We start from the raw sequence: 17,810 nt of genomic DNA, 5'->3' as shown, positions 1-17,810 counted from the left end.
CCCAGGACAATGTTTGCCACAGAACAAGCTCTGGGGATACAGAGATGAATGAATGAGTGAATGCAGGGATAAACTGTGTGCCCTGGGGAAGGGGATACTCTGTGGACACCCAGCCCAAGGACCCAGAGCCTCCTCTCCAGCCTTTGCTACTTTCTTTGTTCTTGTCATCAGTTCTCTGCCTCATACCTTTATTTCTCCCAGTCCTTCCTCTACCACCTCAAAGACACAGATTTAAGCCAGCTAATGTACAGTATCCATTAAAAAACAAAGTCTCTTAATTTGCTAAAATTACATTTTCTGTTGGTTTTTTGATGTTTGGGGAAAGAACCAGATGGGTGTTATCGTATGTTTGGAAAGTGCCCTTTGAGAACAGAGACAGTTAATGACTGTTTCCACATGAGTCCAATAGACAGTGCCAAGTACCCTCTGGGCACTGGGACAATATTAATTGATGTTGATTTTCTTATTCATGGTTTAAATATGCTAAACAGCCCCTGAGCAGACTCCAAAGAGTTAATATGTTACCCAAAATATGACTTATCCATGGAGTACTTTACTCATCGAGGGTTCAGTGGCTCTCTTTGTGCTGCCTGTTCATTTTGTAAATTTGATGAATTTACACAGGAAGACATAGACTAAGATTTGGTTATAAAGTGATAGAAAATACGGCTTATTTCAAGAAAAAGTCAACTTGGATACTAAGATGCTTTTGTGTAACAGGTATGTGAGTCCACATGGATTTGAACATTTAATGACCTCTTTTTCCAAATATTAAAAATTATTTAAAAGTTGAAATATTCAAAGCTTAATGGTTCTTCTTATTTTTCCGCTTCCAGAGCACCTCTGCATAAATGTAAAATACTATATTATTCTATATTTTTGGTGCTTAAATTACTGGGAAATAATTTTCTTTCAAAACCAAATCACAGACCCTTATTGTTATTCATTTTAAAATAGAAAACATTTTAGAGATATTAGTGTCTTACATTCTTGAGAGCTTCCAGAATATATTAGGCAGATGAGTATTGAAAATAGCATATGTTAGATTTCACTTGTCACCACTTCTATAGCCCATGATCCCAAGTCTATCTTTGTGGGTTTCCAACAAGCCATCCGCTAGTGCCAAGGATGGTTTTCCTTGACTCATTTTGCTGGGAAGTTTTCAGGTGATTGACACCAAGAGCTGCTCAAGTTTGGGTTATGTGTGGCTTGTGATCAAGAGAGGAAGCACAGCAAAGGGATTTGGATGCTGTTCCTTAGAGGATGACGACATTCCACAGTGAAAAAGGACAGAATACAGGCCCAACATCTCTCTCTTGAACCGAAGTTTGAAATTTGGAGGTTTTCCGAATTTTGGAAGGTCATATGATACCTGCATCACACACCCTGTAACAGCCCTGGCAGGGTTTGCAGCATCGCTCCACAATCAAAATTGTTACTATTTCTATAGTCAAAAGTGTCAGAAGTCCCATTAGTGGGATAAGGACTATTAATAGTTGTATGTCTCTTCAGGACAGGATTTGCCCCCAGATGAATTAGCACAAAAATTTCAGTTTCCAGAAATTTTTGGATCTTGACATTGTCATAAGGGATTGTGGATGTAAACAATGAAAGTCCAAAATGTTTGTGTTACCAACAGAAACTGCAAAAGTGAGTCTCATTAAATAACCACAACATGTCTGATAAAATGCCACATAATGAATTTTATACTTTTAGGCACTACTGGTCAAAGTATTTGGAATCTTTCCCAGAATTAACAGTCAACCTCCATTTGTTGTCTTGGAGTATGTACTTAATTATATTAAATTTTAATTTTTGTTTGAGTAAGTAATATACTGGTAGAAATTTTTAAAATTGATACTCAGAGCACATCTTTTCATGTTTTTTTTCAGACCTTATATGTATGCATAATTTATTCAGAGTAGACATCTTTTTTCTTTTTTTAAATTTAAAATTATAACGTGTTTTTCTATGTATTTTACTTTCTTTATAACTATTTTAAACAAGCTCTTCTGAAGCAAGATTTAACACAGTACTCTACTGCTATCTTGGAAGGAGGAGGCAAAAATACAAAAACAATAGAAATTAGTTATCCTGCCACATGGGTTAAATGCAGCTGTTAATAAAATAGGCAAAGTAGTTGTCAAGAGTTAATCAGGTACACTTCTGCAAGGATGACTAGTTTTATAAAATAAAATAATGGCATCAAAATGAATACCAGTTGAGTAATGTATTACTTTAAAATAACTGTGGGATCTTAAGTCATTTTATAAACACACTAGACCCATCAGACTCAACTTTTTTTTTTCAATTTCAAGTATTCTTTATTCAGAGTTGAAAAAATGTACCATACTGCATTATTGCAAAAATTCACTGGTACAAAACACTTCGCAGCTGGTGAGAAGGCAATACAAAGTTGAGTTTTAAACTCATTGCTATAAATTATTCTTATAGTACTTTGCAATTCAGAATTTCAAACTGCATTTTCTTTTTCTAAATTGCCCACAGTACTCAAGGTTCCTGAAGCTAAGCTGACAGAAGAGGGAAAGTGTACGATAAATACATGTGCAGCTTTCTGTTCAACTTGAACAATGATTTTGTGGTGGATCCAACCTGCAAGGGTGACAAAATTCATTTTGCAAATCATTCGGTAAATCCAAACTGCTATGCAAAAGTTATGATGGTTAACGAGGATCACAGGATAGGTATTTTTGCCAGGAGAGCCATCCAGACTGGCGAAGAACTGTTTTTTGATTACAGATACAGGCAGACTGATGCCCTGAAGTATGTTGGCATTGAAAGAAAAATGGAAATCCCTTGACATCTGCTACCTCCTCCCCCTCCTCTCTGAAACAGCTGCCTCAGCTTCAGACTCAACTTTTACTTAAAGAAGTTTTGAGTTTTTTCAGTTGCTGTGGACTCCCAGGTTGAAAGTCATAACCTTAGTATGCCCAGATGAACCAGGTGTTTAACTGCAGCGGGAACCTAAGAGTGCGCTCTGACCGAGGATCAGGGAATGATTTAGGAACAGATTCCCCATGACAGGATCCAGGATGCAATCAGATTGAACTTGCCTGTCACCCTATGCTTATAAAACCCAGCCCAAACCCCAGGTCAGGGAGATGGATTCAAAATAAAGCTTTCCTTTTCTCAAAGGCTGGTGCCATAATATTGGCCAGTGTCCACACTGGGCAGCGAGCCGACTGATTACTTAATAACAATTCAACCCCGCAAGGCCTTAATTTTCTCGTTTTTGAAATGAGAAATTTTATGAAATTTCTAAACCACTGATGATTTGTTAAGCAGTTTAAAAATTTTCATTGTTAAATAAGTAGTGTTGCTGGTGACGTTGAACATTGTCTGCCTGTAGAAATATAGCATCATAAGGATTTGTTGATTATGTTATTATTTATCATTAGAAAAGTAATTTCCAGTGATATAATTTCTATTAGAGTTGAGCAAATGAGTTCGTATTTTGGAGACTTGGAGTCCGTGTTAATTTGTCCACATAGTTTCCAGGTGGTTTTGTTGTTGTCAGCTACTGAATTGGTGGTCAAAGAAAAGAAGCAACAAAATGACAAAGAGTCCTGTTGCCTGTCCCTGCATCATGCAGATGGCGGGGCTGTGCAGGTTAGGCTGCCCTGTGGAGCAGGCACAGAAGCCAGGCTGCAAGGAGGGAGGAGAGGGCTAGATTAGGAGGGGCTCCAGAATCCTGTTGCCTGTCTCTGCATCATGCAGACGTGAGGCTGTGCTGGTTAGGCTGCCTTACAGAGGAGGCAGGAATCCAGGCTGTTTGCCCTCCCCTAACCATGTCGCACCTGGGGCCATGTGCACCACAATTAAGGGACATCTTCTCTTCAGACAAAGGTGACTTCCTCTCTACAAGCCCCATGCCCTCCAAGAGGGGAACCTCCCAGGCTTTAAGCAAGAGGAGAAACTGATCAGGTCCCTATTTCTAGATGATCACTTGGGATGACTGACTGTGCTTTGCCCACAGTCCCGGAGCACTCTCTTAGGTGTAGTCACTGTGTCTGGGCTCTGTCTGTGGCACTTTCCTGCCCTTTCCCAGGGCTGTCTCATTCAGAAAGTGGTACGATAGTGTAAAGAAGCAATCAGGGACTGAAGTGAAAGCTTGGCCTGGGACAAACTGGGGGCTGAAGTGAAGGCTTGGCCCAGAACCCTGGCCTGGGACCAATCAGGGGCTGATTGCACCCAATGGGAATGGAAGCTTTCACTGCAGTCTGTGGACTCTATCCAGAACTGGTAGTTTGAGGGCTTCAGACTGTCCTTGGCTTGAAGGTCGAGTTTCACCAGGGACCCATCCCTGTCTGCCTAAGAATTTGTTGGCTTCCTATTGCTATCAGTGTGAGGAAACCTGAGCTATTGCTCCCACTCTGCCATTGAGTATCCTTGAAAGCTTAAGTCATGTGACCGCGTTGCATACGAGAATTCCAAATTCTTATATAAAATGAAGCTGGTAGGCTACATAACCCCCAAGGCACTTTCTATAACTCTCACATTCTAAGATTTTGATGAATATCTTGAATTTTTTTTTTGAAACAGGGTCTTGCTCTGTTGCCCAGGCTTAAGTGCAGTGGCAAGATCATGGTTCACTGCAGCCTCCACCTCCTGGGCTCAAGCAATCCTCCCACCTCCACCTCCCAAGTAGCTGGGACTACGGGTATGCGACCCCATGCCAGGCTATTTTTTTTTTTAATTGTAGAGACAAGATCTCACTATATCGCCCAGGCAGGACTTGAACTCCTGGGGTCAAATGATCCTCCTGCCTTGGCCTCCTAGTGTTAAAATTACAGGCATGAGCCCCTGCACTTGGCCTGAAAATTTTTCAAAAGAGTATGAGGTGATTGCAGTTTACATACGTTTATTGATATCTGGATGGCCCCCTATTTCTATTCATGATTTTATCTTACTCTGCAGACTGCATTGCCCTGCAAGCATTACCCGTCACACACCCACCTCATTCCAGATATTTCTCTATACTGATGTCACTGCCAGTGGTATTAGACACCTTATTTTTGTATAAGAGGTTCAGTACTACTTTTAAATGTGAAACTTAATTTCAACTGGATAGCCAGTAGAACGTGCAGCAGAAATTGTCTTAGTGCAATAAAAAAAGATTCAGGAAACTACCAAGTTTTCATTTTGTAAAGAACGACAGACTCAGTGACATATAGAAGGAGTAAAGAATGATAATGGAAATAATTAGGCAAATTTTTATTTTCTCTGCAAAAATCAGGATTTCTTCTGGAAATTCAAGAGCAGCAGCAGCATCCTTGAAGCTGAACAATATTCCCCAAAAGCCTTTGTTTGCCCTAATATTCCATAATGTTATGCTTTTACAGTCAATAAGCCATTAGTAATCAAGAGATGTATAATTTATTAATTACACTTCACATTAATATTTAATCTTTTTGGTTGCTGAGTATATTTCTAAATCTACTTTTTAATTACATTTTAGTGATATAAATCTTCCAGGCAACCATTAGAAAAGTATTTTTTTCTGCACATTATGATGCCAATTACTTTTAAGCAGCTGGTTGTGAACTCTTGTGATGATACTTGGTACAGTGGCAATCTTGGTACGTAGGTGCTCCTCACTCATCTGAAAGCTAATTGAATAGTAGTGAGAAAGGAATGTTATAAAGAATTTAAAGACATACAGTAGAGAGGGAGAAAAAGCAAGAAACAACTTATATCAGAAGGAGTGTCATCCATAGCAGGCCTCTTACCATCTCCAATTAGCCAGGCAAAACCAATTGGCCAATGATGAACTTTTTCTGGGTGTTGGCTCTGATATTTACAGTTCACAGAACTGAAATAAGCAGTGCTTCTCTGTTATGACTCTTGTCCAAGTAATGGCATTTTTAAAAAGGCCATAAACAAAACTCCATCCCCCTTTCTTCCCCCAGTAGCGGTATCAAATGCCGGTGATGTTGATTTTGTCTTTCTGTCTTCTTGAAACTTGATTGGCTAACCTACTAACACTGCTTGGCTGATTTTATTTTTTTTTAGATCAGATTCCCAAGCTTTTGAAAACTTTAGTGCCAGATATTTTATTCATTTATGTTTCTTTTGCATCTTTGGTGCTTTACATTTTTTAATTGCCTTTATGCTAGGACATATTTTGAAAGTGGCCATTAAATTTTCCCATATAGTCAAGCTTTAGTGGTGGTGTTAGTGGTTTCAGCAGGAGGTAGACTGAGGCATTGAATTATATTTGGGGAAAGTATCTGCTTGTTTATCAAAGGATATCATAGCTGAAAATTCTGCCTTTCCCAAGCCATCTCCCTTATGGATTTTCTATTGGGTCTGAGATTTTTTTAACCATAAATATCACTTCTTGAGATTTGGCAATATAAGGAGCCGTTGTTTTGAAAAGACTATTGCTAAATGCTTGCTGGTTACCTAGACAAAGCAGGTGCATACTTACCCGCTTCTCCTCTTAACTTACTTGCACGGGCTCATTGTCTAGTTTAGCCCCTGCAGCCCTCTGATCTTCTGTTCTCCTAAATTCTCACTATTGCAGTTCTTAAAAAAAATGTTTATTTGGAAGCTTGATTATTTTCTGCATATTCTTCAAAATATGAAATACATATATGAGAATGATACTATAATTATACCAAAAACTATTTTTTTTTATTTTAAAGTGTTCTGTATCCTTACTAGCTTGTAAACCTCATGAATCAAGGGCAATCTCATGTTCATTGCTGGATCCTCTCAGCTGTGGCACAATGCTTTATTCACAGAATAAAGCATCTTTGGAAATTTCCTTTTAAAAGGAATTTTGGGGGGAGATAAGACACAGTTACCTCTCAAAGAATATGTAAAGTAAACTGAGATTGAGGATGACCTTTCTTTACCTTCATATAAGGTTTAAGGCCTGATTGGTTTTTTTGTTTGTTTGTTTTAGGTCTTGTTTTCTTCTCATGAAAATGGCATACACATCTTACCTTTTTCTTTTTTTGAAATTAACTATTGAGGGAAAAAATTTTAGTTGAAACTGGATCTTATAATTCCTTTCAGAGTCTGGAATGCATGATATTCCAAATATCCTGGGAACTCTTCTCTCCTACAAAAGTCAATTTCTTTTTTTTAAATTTTATTTTCTTTTAGGTTCTGGGATACATGTGCAAAATGTGCAGGTTTGTTACATAGGTAATTGTGTGCCATGGTAGTTTGCTGCTCTTATCAACCCATCACCTAGGTATTCAGCCCAGCATGCAGTATCTATTTATCCTGATGCTTTCTCTCCTCCCACCCACCAACAGGCCCCCGTGTGTGTTGTTTCCCTCCCTGTGTTCTCATTGTTCATCTCCCACTTATGAGTGAGAACATGTGGTGGTTGGTTTTCTGTTCCTGTGTTAGTTTGCTGAGGATGATGGCTTTCAGTTCCATGGGACATGATCTTGTTCCTTTTTATGGCTACATAGTATTCCATGGTGTGTATGTACCACATTTTCTACCAACATTAGACAAGCAGAGAGCCAAATCATGAATGAACTTCCATTCACAATTGCTACAAAGAGAATTTCTTTTTTTAATAACCAAAAAGCAGTGGTCTAAACATAGCTTTGATAAGCCCAAATAGCTTGTTTACATTTGCCAAATTCTGCTTTTTAATGTGTGTGGGTAATCCATGAATGAACTGGTTTGCTTAATAATCTACTTTTCAACAACACTAGAACCACAATATGTGAAACAGTATTCGAGAGTGATTGCGTTTAGTATACATGAGCAGTTGTATTTAAAAAGAGCTTGCCTTCTAATTAGTGTGGTAGCACCTACAAAATAGTCCTTTTGGCTTTTAAGAATGTTTAATATAGAGCATACGTTGATAGTTATTGATATAGATCTCATTCCTATGGCATTTACTCATTTCAACCAAGCAATTGGGTCATTGAAAGGAGAGATGCAGGGTGCTAGACTGAAGTCCTGTCATAGGGGTTGGGTTCTGAGCTGTACTCAGGGGAAGATTAAAATTGGGACAGAAAGATGAGAGAAAGGAGGCAGAAAAGTTTTTTAAAAGTGGTCATGAGTCGGGCGTGGTGGCTAATGACTGTAATCCTGGTGTTTTGGGAAGCCCAGGTGGGCGGATCACCTGAGGTCAGGAGTTTGAGACCAGCCTGGCCAACATGGTAAAACCCCATCTCTACTAAAAATACGAAAATTAGCCGTGCGTGGTGGCACATGCCTGTAATCCCAGCTACTAGGGAGGCTGAGGTAGGAGAATCACCTGAACCCAGGAGGCAGAGGTAGCAGTGAGCTGAGATCATGCCACTGCACTCCAGACTGGGTGACAGAGTGACACCCTCCCTCAAAAAAAGGAAAAAAAAAAAGAGAGGAAAAAGTGGTCATGGTCCCTGTGACACAAGAGGGTAAAAAGAAAGGTATAAATACTCACGATAAATATAAAGAAAAAAATTAAGCAGCATTTTGATAATTGCTCTACGCAGGGACAATTCTTACCTCATGAGTATATCTTAGGAGATGGAGGCAACTTTAAAAATCACATATTTGAGAATGATGCCTTTAGGCAGAGAAAGAGCTGCATTTTCGTCCACCTCCAGTGAGGCTGGGAGGAGCAGTTAGACCTCCTCCTCTTGTCCAGTGACAACTAAGCTACAAACCTAAGCAGCCATTAGAATGTATTGTGCTATTTCATTTTAGAAAGTAAAAATAGAAAAAACAAAACCAAACCCATAGCATTGGAATTGGCCTGTTCTGTTGTGGGGGAGTTCCATGTCTGTGGACAGTTTTCTTTGTTATTCATGCTCTTTCCTATAACTGAATGCACAAAACAATAAATGACCCTGGCTCAGTTTCCATTCTATTTCTACCACAATTATTCCCCACAGAGTGTCTACTATCGATTTGCTTTCTCTCTGGAAGACAGTTTTTCTCCCTCTCTCTTCTTTCTTACTTTCTCTCTCCTGTCTGTTTCCCTTTGTCATCTTTTCCCAAATCATAGGGATTCTTGTGTTCTTTCCTACCTGCTTTTTGTTCTGTTTCTTCAGTGAAGCCGTTACCCAAGTACGAACAGACTCATCATTAACAGACAAGGAATCCTGGAGGTCAAGTATTTATAATCGAACCACACAGGTGAGAGTGAGGTGTTTTCCCTGAAAGGACTTTTCCTTAGCAGTGATGTTTATGTGGAACCGTCACACCCTCACCTGCATTTTCGGTGTCTCTTGTCTGGATTTCCTCATTGGCTGTTTGAGGCTAAGAATGCATATGGATTTAACTCAATGCGTTCTAAGAAAAGTTTGAGTGGTCCTAGAAAGGGGAAGGGGAGTTAGCTAAAGATCTTAAGGGTTAATGTTACCAAGGGCTGCGTTCCCTGCATTCATGCAGTGACTCATTCCGAGGATAGGCTTGCAGAAAGAATAACAATGATAGAACAAAAACAGTGGTAACAGCTATTATATATCACAGTGAAAGCATACTCGATGCCAAACACTTTACAAACATTATCTCTAATGATTACAACTGTACTACTGGTGAGTGTTATTATCTCAGTTTGGAAATAAAAATCTTGGCTCAGAGAGGTTCAGTAACAGTCCCCGGATTACCCAGGTAGGAAGTGGTTTAGTTTGCATTTATATGCAAGCTCTCCTTGACCAAAGCACGCTTTGCTTTGCATTTTACTATTCTGGGAGGATTTTGGAGGAGGATTTGCTTCAGGGAGCCCTTGCAGAGAATGGGAGGAGCCATTCTGCCATTTGGATGACCATAGATATTGAAGGACTCATCTATTATTAACACTGGATCTTTGTAAAGTTAGGTTTGTATCCTGCAATCCCAAATCATAAGATCTTTATCATTTTCTGTTTTTTTTTTTTTTACAAAGAACTTTGAAACCAAATGTTTCTGGGCAAAGGACAATAGAAATGATAGTATAGTGGTTAGAGCATGGACTCTGAAGGCAAGCCAGCTCAGTTCTTCATTCCAGCTCTGCAGCTACTGGTGGTGTTACCAGGGCAAGTTGCTTACCAATTCTGTGCGTCAGTTTCCTCTTTGTATAATAAGCATTAGAACAGTACTTATTTCCAGGTTATTGAGAGAATACAGTGAGTTAATATATGCAAAGCTCTTAGACAGTGTACATCATGCACATAGAAAGTGCAGTATTAGCTATTATTTTATGTTATTTTTATTTATAGCAATTGACATTTAAAAATGCCTAAAAGTAGAATAAAATTATGATTGGGGACTTCAATACAATAGAAATCAAACATAACTTTCATGATGATTCAAAAAGATATTCCATTTTTTATGCATCAGATATAGTTGATCAAATTAAAATGAAGTAAGGAACTCAGTGTAAATTGATTTACTGTGCAGTAAAGTTGTTGTTATAGAATCTGTTACTTAAACAAGGCCGCAGATTGGAGCTTTGCAAAGTGGGGTGAGGAATGACCTAAGAGGCAGCACAGTAAACAACTACAGAAACCATAGATTCAAGAGTTGTAGAAACCAGATAAAATGTAAATTTCAAGGGAGAGGCAACTCTCCTATTGTTAACTTCTCTTTAGATTGCTTTGAGCTAATGCTTAGTGTTAATGCCTGGCAAATTCCAAACAGGGAAAAACATAGGGACTTATCTTTCATATTATATATGATTAAAATTAAACTTGATTTGTCCATTAAGCAGTGCAGTAACAGGTTTTCTGACTTTTCATAAGGCATTAGAGAAATGATGCATATCAAGAAGACGTTCTTTTTCAAAAGGACATTAATCAATGCTGAGAACATTTGCTATAAATTATTCATATTTGTTATAAACTACTCCATCCTTTTAAAAATTAACGGTACATAACCTATAATCTAGGAGCAAAAGTAGAGCTGCCTCACCTTGGAAAGTTTGATTATGAGGGGCTGATTACAGTAAGGGGACAAATAGGATCCTGAGATTGGAGCTCAGTGTCTTACGAGGAAGAAATCACTGAGCACCCGTACATCTGATAAAATGTGATCTCTACTCCTTGTTGTGTGTTCTTTCACCACACATTAATATTTCATGCAACCATTTCAAAATAAAGTCATAATGTGAGTCATAAATCACAAAACCATGGCAATAAACCACTTTGGTTTATATTAGCTGTATACGGATGATACTTAAGCATTTCCACCATTAGCATGGACTATTTGAGCTTTCCGTACACCACATTTGCTCTGTTTCTTCCATTTTAAGTGGTAGGAATATGGGAAACAATGCTAAATCCATTCATTAGTGATAGAACTATGCTATTTGTTCTCATAATTGATTTCATTTCAACTTGGACCTGTGAAAATGATAGCACAGTTGAAAATGACAATATTATTGACCTTGTTTTAGCAAAGAACATGCCTTTTCCAGTGAGTCCTCCTGAGGAGTAAAGGAAGACCAGGGGAAAATAAAATATTGAAAGAAAAAATAGAACAATGCATTGAAGATGAGAATTACTTAATGTATAAATATGGTTTATGCTCATTGGTGAATGGCTTATTCCTTACATATGCTCCTGAAATGATGCCATTATAATGTATAATTTTGGTCTTCTTCTTCTCTTTTAGTTTTTTTCTAGTGGGATCTGTTCCACTTACTGCTCAGTATGAATGAAATGGTTACTATAATCATTATAATTCATACTAGGTAAAGAGGCTGGATAAGGTTATAGCTGAAAAATGTCTATATTTCTCTCTGTATATATATATATTTTTATTTAAGTTCTGGGATACATGTGCAGAACATGCAGGTTTGTTACATAGATATACATGTGCCGTGGTGGTTTGCTGCACCTATTGACTTGTCATCTACATTAGGTATTTCTTCTAATGCTATCCCTCCCCTAGCCCCCCACCCCCCAACATGCCCCAGTTTGTGATGTTCCCCTCCCTGTGTCCATGTGTTCTCATTGTTCAACTCCCACTTATGAATGAGAACATGCGGTGTTTGATTTTCTGTTCCTGTGTTAGTTTGCTAAGAGTGATGGTTTCCAGCTTCATCCATGTCCCTGCAAAGGACATGAACTCATCCTTTTTTATGGCTGCATAGTATTCCACAGTGTATGTGTGCTTAAGAGAGTTGGAGTCTCACTTTGTCAAACAGTGGCACGATCATAGCTCACTGCAGTCTCACGCTCCTGGGTTCAGGCTGTTCTCCTGCCCCAGCCCTCAAGTAGCTGGGACTATATCTAATTCTTGTTGTGAATAAAAAGCCCATGCATTGAAGGCATCCTGAATTTATAAAAACCAAGCTCCCACCAATTAGACAAACTGACCAAAACATAAACACATACATATATTAGAGGCTTGTAAATATTTAAAGATGCTGCTGCTAGTAGTTCCTTGTGCTTAAACCACACGCCATAATCTTCAGGACAAGGGCACTGTTTGTGAACAGTTGGGTTCGTTCATGACTCTTCAGCCCTTGACTTGCAAAACTTGAATGAGGTTAGCATTCAATGCCCTGGATGGATGCTCATGGTTTCTGTCATATGCCAGGTCTGCAATGGAGCCAACCCTGTTTCCTCATCTATCAAAAACAGCAAATAGGTATAGTCGTTGGATTGTGAGATGGTTGGAATAATTAAGAAAATGTATACAAAAGCACATTGAAAAATTAGAACATTAGAACCCTTTATGAGTAAAAATGTATTTTTTTGGTTCATCAAATAATGTATTAATTTATTAAAAAGTTGATTGATGAAGAATTGAAAAGTGCCCTGAGGGGTTGCATGGGTTCTGTATTCAAGGTAAGTGGGCTAGGATTCTGAAAACCTGGAAAGCACATGTTGAGTCTGTGGAGGACAATGACTGCTCAGTCATTCTCTGGGAATGTGGTTGCTGTTGTCAGGCCAGCAGGTTTTCAAGTGTGGCAGTCAAAAATCCACTGAAAAAAATAAAGAAGGCTGCGTGTGCTAAGTAAAACACATTTACCAGTCTGATTTGTTCTGCCAGCTATAAGTCCAAGACTTTTGTGTTGATATCAAGACAGAAACTTGAACATCAGCATCGATGTTGCCTTTCATAAAAAGAATGCATACGATGTTTTAGGTTTTCTAATGAAACTTTACTGTACTTTTGAAAGTACTCAGATATTTTTCTGCCCTCTAACATCTCCAGGAGACCCTACATTTTCGTTGAACAAAGTTTTTCTTAGAAGAAGAATTAGATAGAAGGTGATATAAAGAAGCAATGTGTCTGAATTTTCAGGGAATGCAAACTTAAAAAAATGCATATACAGTCAGCTCTCCATATTTGTGGGTTCTGTATCCACGGATGCAATCAACTGAAGATCAAAAATATTTAGAAAAAAATGATGTAGTAAAAAATAATTAAAAATTTAAATATATAGTATAACAAGTATTTACATAGCATTTGCATTGTATTAGGCATTACAAGTAATCTAGAGATGATTTAAAGTGGAGTCATGTACTCCATAATGACTTTTTGATCAACAACTGACTACATGTATAAAGGTGGTCCCTTAAGATTGTGTTATCTTATTTTTTCTGTACTTTATCTACGTTTAGATATGCTTAGATGCCCAAATACTTAGCATTTTGCTACAGTTGCCTACAGCATTCAGTACAGTAGCATGCTGTACAGGTTTGTAGCTTAGGAGCAATAGGCTGTACCATCCAGCCTAGTTGTGTGGTAGGCTATATCATCTAGGTTTGTGTAAGTACAGTGTGATGTTCATCCATTGACAAAACCAACTAACGATAAATCCCTCAGAAGCATCCCAGTTGTTAAGTAACACTTGACTGCATAGAAGATGTGTGTAGGTTATATGCAAATACTGTGCCATTTTATATAAGGGATTTGAGCATTTGCAGATAATCCTCAGGGTCCTGGAACCAATCCCATATGGATACTGAGGGGTGACTGTACTTGGTGTCTTATAAAAGCTAAGGTAAGAACAGACCAAAAGAGGGTAAACCCAGCTGAGCATTTCTGCAGTTCTGGAGCAGCGAAGGGTTGCTACGATGCAGCACAATTTAGTGCATGCCATTTGCTTTTATGGAGGGCAGAAGACTGCTGAGTATTAGGTCACTGTGGCCAAGAATAAAGCTGAGCTTTGACCTCAGAAAGGAATTTGGTCTTGATTTCAAGAAGGCATTTAAAACAATAACCCAACACTTTGGAGTACCTAAATGGATGGTGGAAACTGCTAGAAAACCACAGGTAGTGTTTGCTCAAAAAGAAAGTGGTGGGAGGTGTGTGAAGGTAAGGGAAGAGAGAGGAGCCCTGAAGCCGCTGGAAGGGCACACAAGTGCTCCAGAATTGCAATACTTACAACGATGAGGGACCTGTGAGAGGAGGAGGGTGACAACGGGAAAAGGTTGCGGCGAGAGAAGAACATGTTAAAAGATTCATGCGTGCAAAGCCTTGGGAGGATGTCCATATCGTGTCAAGGTAACACCGTCATTCTTTGAGAGAAAGGATTCAGAGATGCAGCCGACTTCCCAACACGGACATCCCTTTCTTGTACCTATTTAATGGCTGCTATCCATTTCCATCCCATTGCTGGACCCCCCTGGCCCCATTAGCTCTGCAGGGAAAGAATAGAAAATGCCCTAGACAAGTCGGATGCCCTCTTGGCTGCATGGCAGTCCAGGTTTAAGATGCATCATTGAAGTTTGGGGTGGGTCCCATCTGTACCTTCGGAATGCCATGCTTCCCCTTGCCAGCACCCCGATCCCCATGGCAGAGGGGGCATTTCTCTGAGAGCACAGACTGGTGGATGAAGGCAGGGAGTGGTTACCTGTCTCTGTCTCTCACTTATCCAAACCTTGTGTTGTCCGTGTCACTCAGTCTGGCCGTGCAGGATGTGGCTAATTGCTCACTGGTCTCCTGCAGGGGCCCACCCATTTTGAGTCTCACACTGCTATTCATTTTCAAATTATTTCTCCCCTGAAATAAACTGAGACACAAGTCCATGTCATAATAGAGACAAGAAGGAGTCCTCACTTCTTTTGAAATAGAACAATATCTAGTCAGTTTCTGGGATTTTTTTTTAGCTGGACAGTGATATTGAAATGTGGGTTACCTTGGTTGCTTCCCATTGGAAGCTTGGCTTGTTGTGGTTTGCTTTCTAGTTATCAATGTAAGTAGCTCCAGGAATAATGAATACTCGTAAAAGTGCCTTTATGCTCATCTCCTCAGTAAAGAGTTGCTCTTTTCTTGAATTTAAATACGATTAAGCAAAGGATTTATCTTTTAGTGAGCATTTTTTAAAGTCCCACGTAATGGACAACATGAAGCAACTTATTTAGTGTGGGTTTAGTGGGAGTACTGTCAGTAATTTTTCACCCACTGAAATGGAAACCTCATGTCTGTTGTATTTAGCTACTGAAAAACAATTTTAAGAAATGCATGTAATCCCTGGAGTATCTGAAGTCAGGTATTGCTGTTTCTTTTCTTATTTAAAATAGTGTCCCTAATTTTCTGTCTTTAGTATGGGTGTCCTCATAATAGTGTTACTGGGATTTTAAAAATCTGAAGCCTGAATTCAAGTCTTTTTCCTAAGTTAATATAGGAAAAGGTCAAGGTCAAAGTCAAATTCAAGACTTTTGTCTCCATTTCAAAGACAGAAAGACTAAGGTGACTTTTGACATAATTTACATCTCACAAAATTATACAACACATTGCAATTGCTTATTTATTAGATTAGGCCCTGGAACCAATAACAAAGTTCTTTAAAATGTAAACAGTGAGGTATTGATTAAATCAGCCACAAGTGCGTGTTGACTCCACAAAAATGCCAGAGCTTCTTAGGACTCGGATCAGCACAATCCGACTCCTTTTATCCTCACCTCCTTTTAAAATTGTTTAAGCAATGTTACCACTTAATTGCTAACCCATCTGTAGCAGGAAACAATTATTCTGAATAAGCCCACGTACCACACTGGTTTTCCAGCAGATTATTTAAAAACAATATTTCCTTAAGATAACAATTTTGATAATGATGCAGGAAGGAAATATATTTGCAATTAAACGAACATGCTTTAGCACAACAAGCAATAAAAAGCTTAACACTGAGCCTTTGTGAATTAAATGCCTTAAATGCCGGAACAACATTGGACAAAAGTCATGGTTCTGCTGACACATTTATTTCTCAGTAAATGAAGACTGTTTAGGTTTAATGCACTTGTGGTTAGCAATAGTTTAAAAGATCAATGTAAATTCGTTCTGAACTAGTAAATAAGGCTTTAATGAAACTTCTAACAGCATGCTCTCACACCTTAGTTCTCTTCATCATTTCGAGGTGACACAGCAGGATTTGCCTTGAGTTTGATGACACGCACACAATGTTATGAAGTGTTTGACAGATTTTATTTGATGTTTATTTGATTTATGGGGTTGATATTGGATTTCAGCACCTCCTTATCAGCCTTTTGTTCACACTTAGCAGAGTGCTTATGAAGATAGTTTCTTCTGAATGTGCTTATTAATATAATATATATACTACTAATGAAAGGCAGTTTGGAACTGGGATCGTTAAACATTTCCACTCTGCTAAATGAGGTAATGTATGAGAAAGCACTTTGCAAACTGTAAAGCCATATACAGATGTTAGTTATCATAATTATTGTTGTTACAGGAAACCCGGGTTTTATATATTATTATTCTGTTTTCCTTTAACACTTAATTCAAAGAGTAAATACAGGCAACCGGTTTCCTTAAAAACCTGCTACAGCTTTTTAAACAGTTCTGAACGTTTCATTAGGGTTTGTTGTAAGTCATGCATGATGCTATTAATTTTGCTTAGGCTTAAAAAAATCTACTGACATAATAAACATGACTTGTAACAAACTTTGCCAACATGAAACTTGCTTAAGAAGGTGCTTGGGAACCTTCACTTGGGCCTGGGAACCACGAAAGGAAGCACATCCAAAACTTCTTCTGTGAGACGTCAAGATGCTGCCTGTTCCCTTTTCAGTCTGACTGTTAATTTGCCTTTTCTGTCCTTCACAGTTGATGAACTTCATGAGTTACTTTATGGGGATGCAATGAAAGGGATATTTTTTTTTCTTTCTCTCTCTGTTTCTTTTTTAATCTGGTTGAGGAGAGACGTAGGGACTGGAAGACATTCACATGGCTATAAATAAAAGTCAAAATAAAATTGTTGAGGTGAAAACAAATGATTTCTTGCATTAGAATTTGACTCTTACCTTAATGATGTGAGGAAAGCTTGGCAAATTTTATGAACACTCAAAAAACTTACCCACGGAGATGGATGATCATGCTTTCTGTACAGTACTCCTCTATGGTAAATCAAGAGTTCAGTTTACTCTTTATCATATAAACCTCACAATATGATCACACTTGTTTTTCTTTTTCTTCTTGGTTTAAATATGTAATGAACACTAAATTTGATATTTAAACAAATGCAGCAAATATTTTAAATAAATAAAAGAACTCATTACCTGTTCTGGGGCTTGGGATATACCAAATGCTCTTACTTGATGTATGGCTAAGAAGAAAACTTAAATGCTAAAAGGCAAATGAGTGGAAAGTACTCCTTTCTTTTGGTAATTAGTACCCTAAAAGTGTTTAAGATGTAAAGCTTGTTAGTAAAGAAATACTGTATCATGGCACATCCATTGGGAGGAGTAAAATAAACATAGTTGTATGTGATTGGAAAGTAACAAAGCACAAATAACTCAGAAAAAAATACTACAGCAAAATAGGGGAGGGATTAACTAAACTATACAGTCTGGGAGCCCCAACACCAAGTTTTTCACAACTAAGGATTCAAAGGTAACTTGACTGTGGGGCCTATCAGCTCATTTAGAAAG

At 38.4% G+C, this 17,810-nt stretch overlaps 1 long non-coding RNA gene across 1 annotated transcript; it reads right to left on the bottom strand.

The window, feature by feature from the left end:
- Positions 1-11,706: 11,706 nt before the first annotated feature.
- LOC129052313 (uncharacterized) lies at positions 11,707-17,789 on the bottom strand. The gene is made up of 3 exons (XR_008517306.2): positions 17,439-17,789; positions 14,774-14,932; positions 11,707-12,538 (listed from the first exon to the last, which is right to left on the bottom strand). It is a non-coding gene; the product is annotated as an uncharacterized LOC129052313 (long non-coding RNA).
- Between the last annotated feature and the right edge of the window lie 21 nt (positions 17,790-17,810).

The sequence above is a fragment of the Pongo abelii genome, chromosome 22 (assembly GCF_028885655.2).
Source record: "Pongo abelii isolate AG06213 chromosome 22, NHGRI_mPonAbe1-v2.0_pri, whole genome shotgun sequence".
Lineage (NCBI taxonomy): Eukaryota > Metazoa > Chordata > Mammalia > Primates > Hominidae > Pongo > Pongo abelii.
Note: the sequence above shows the minus strand (reverse complement) of the source record. Positions and strands in the feature narration are given on the sequence as shown.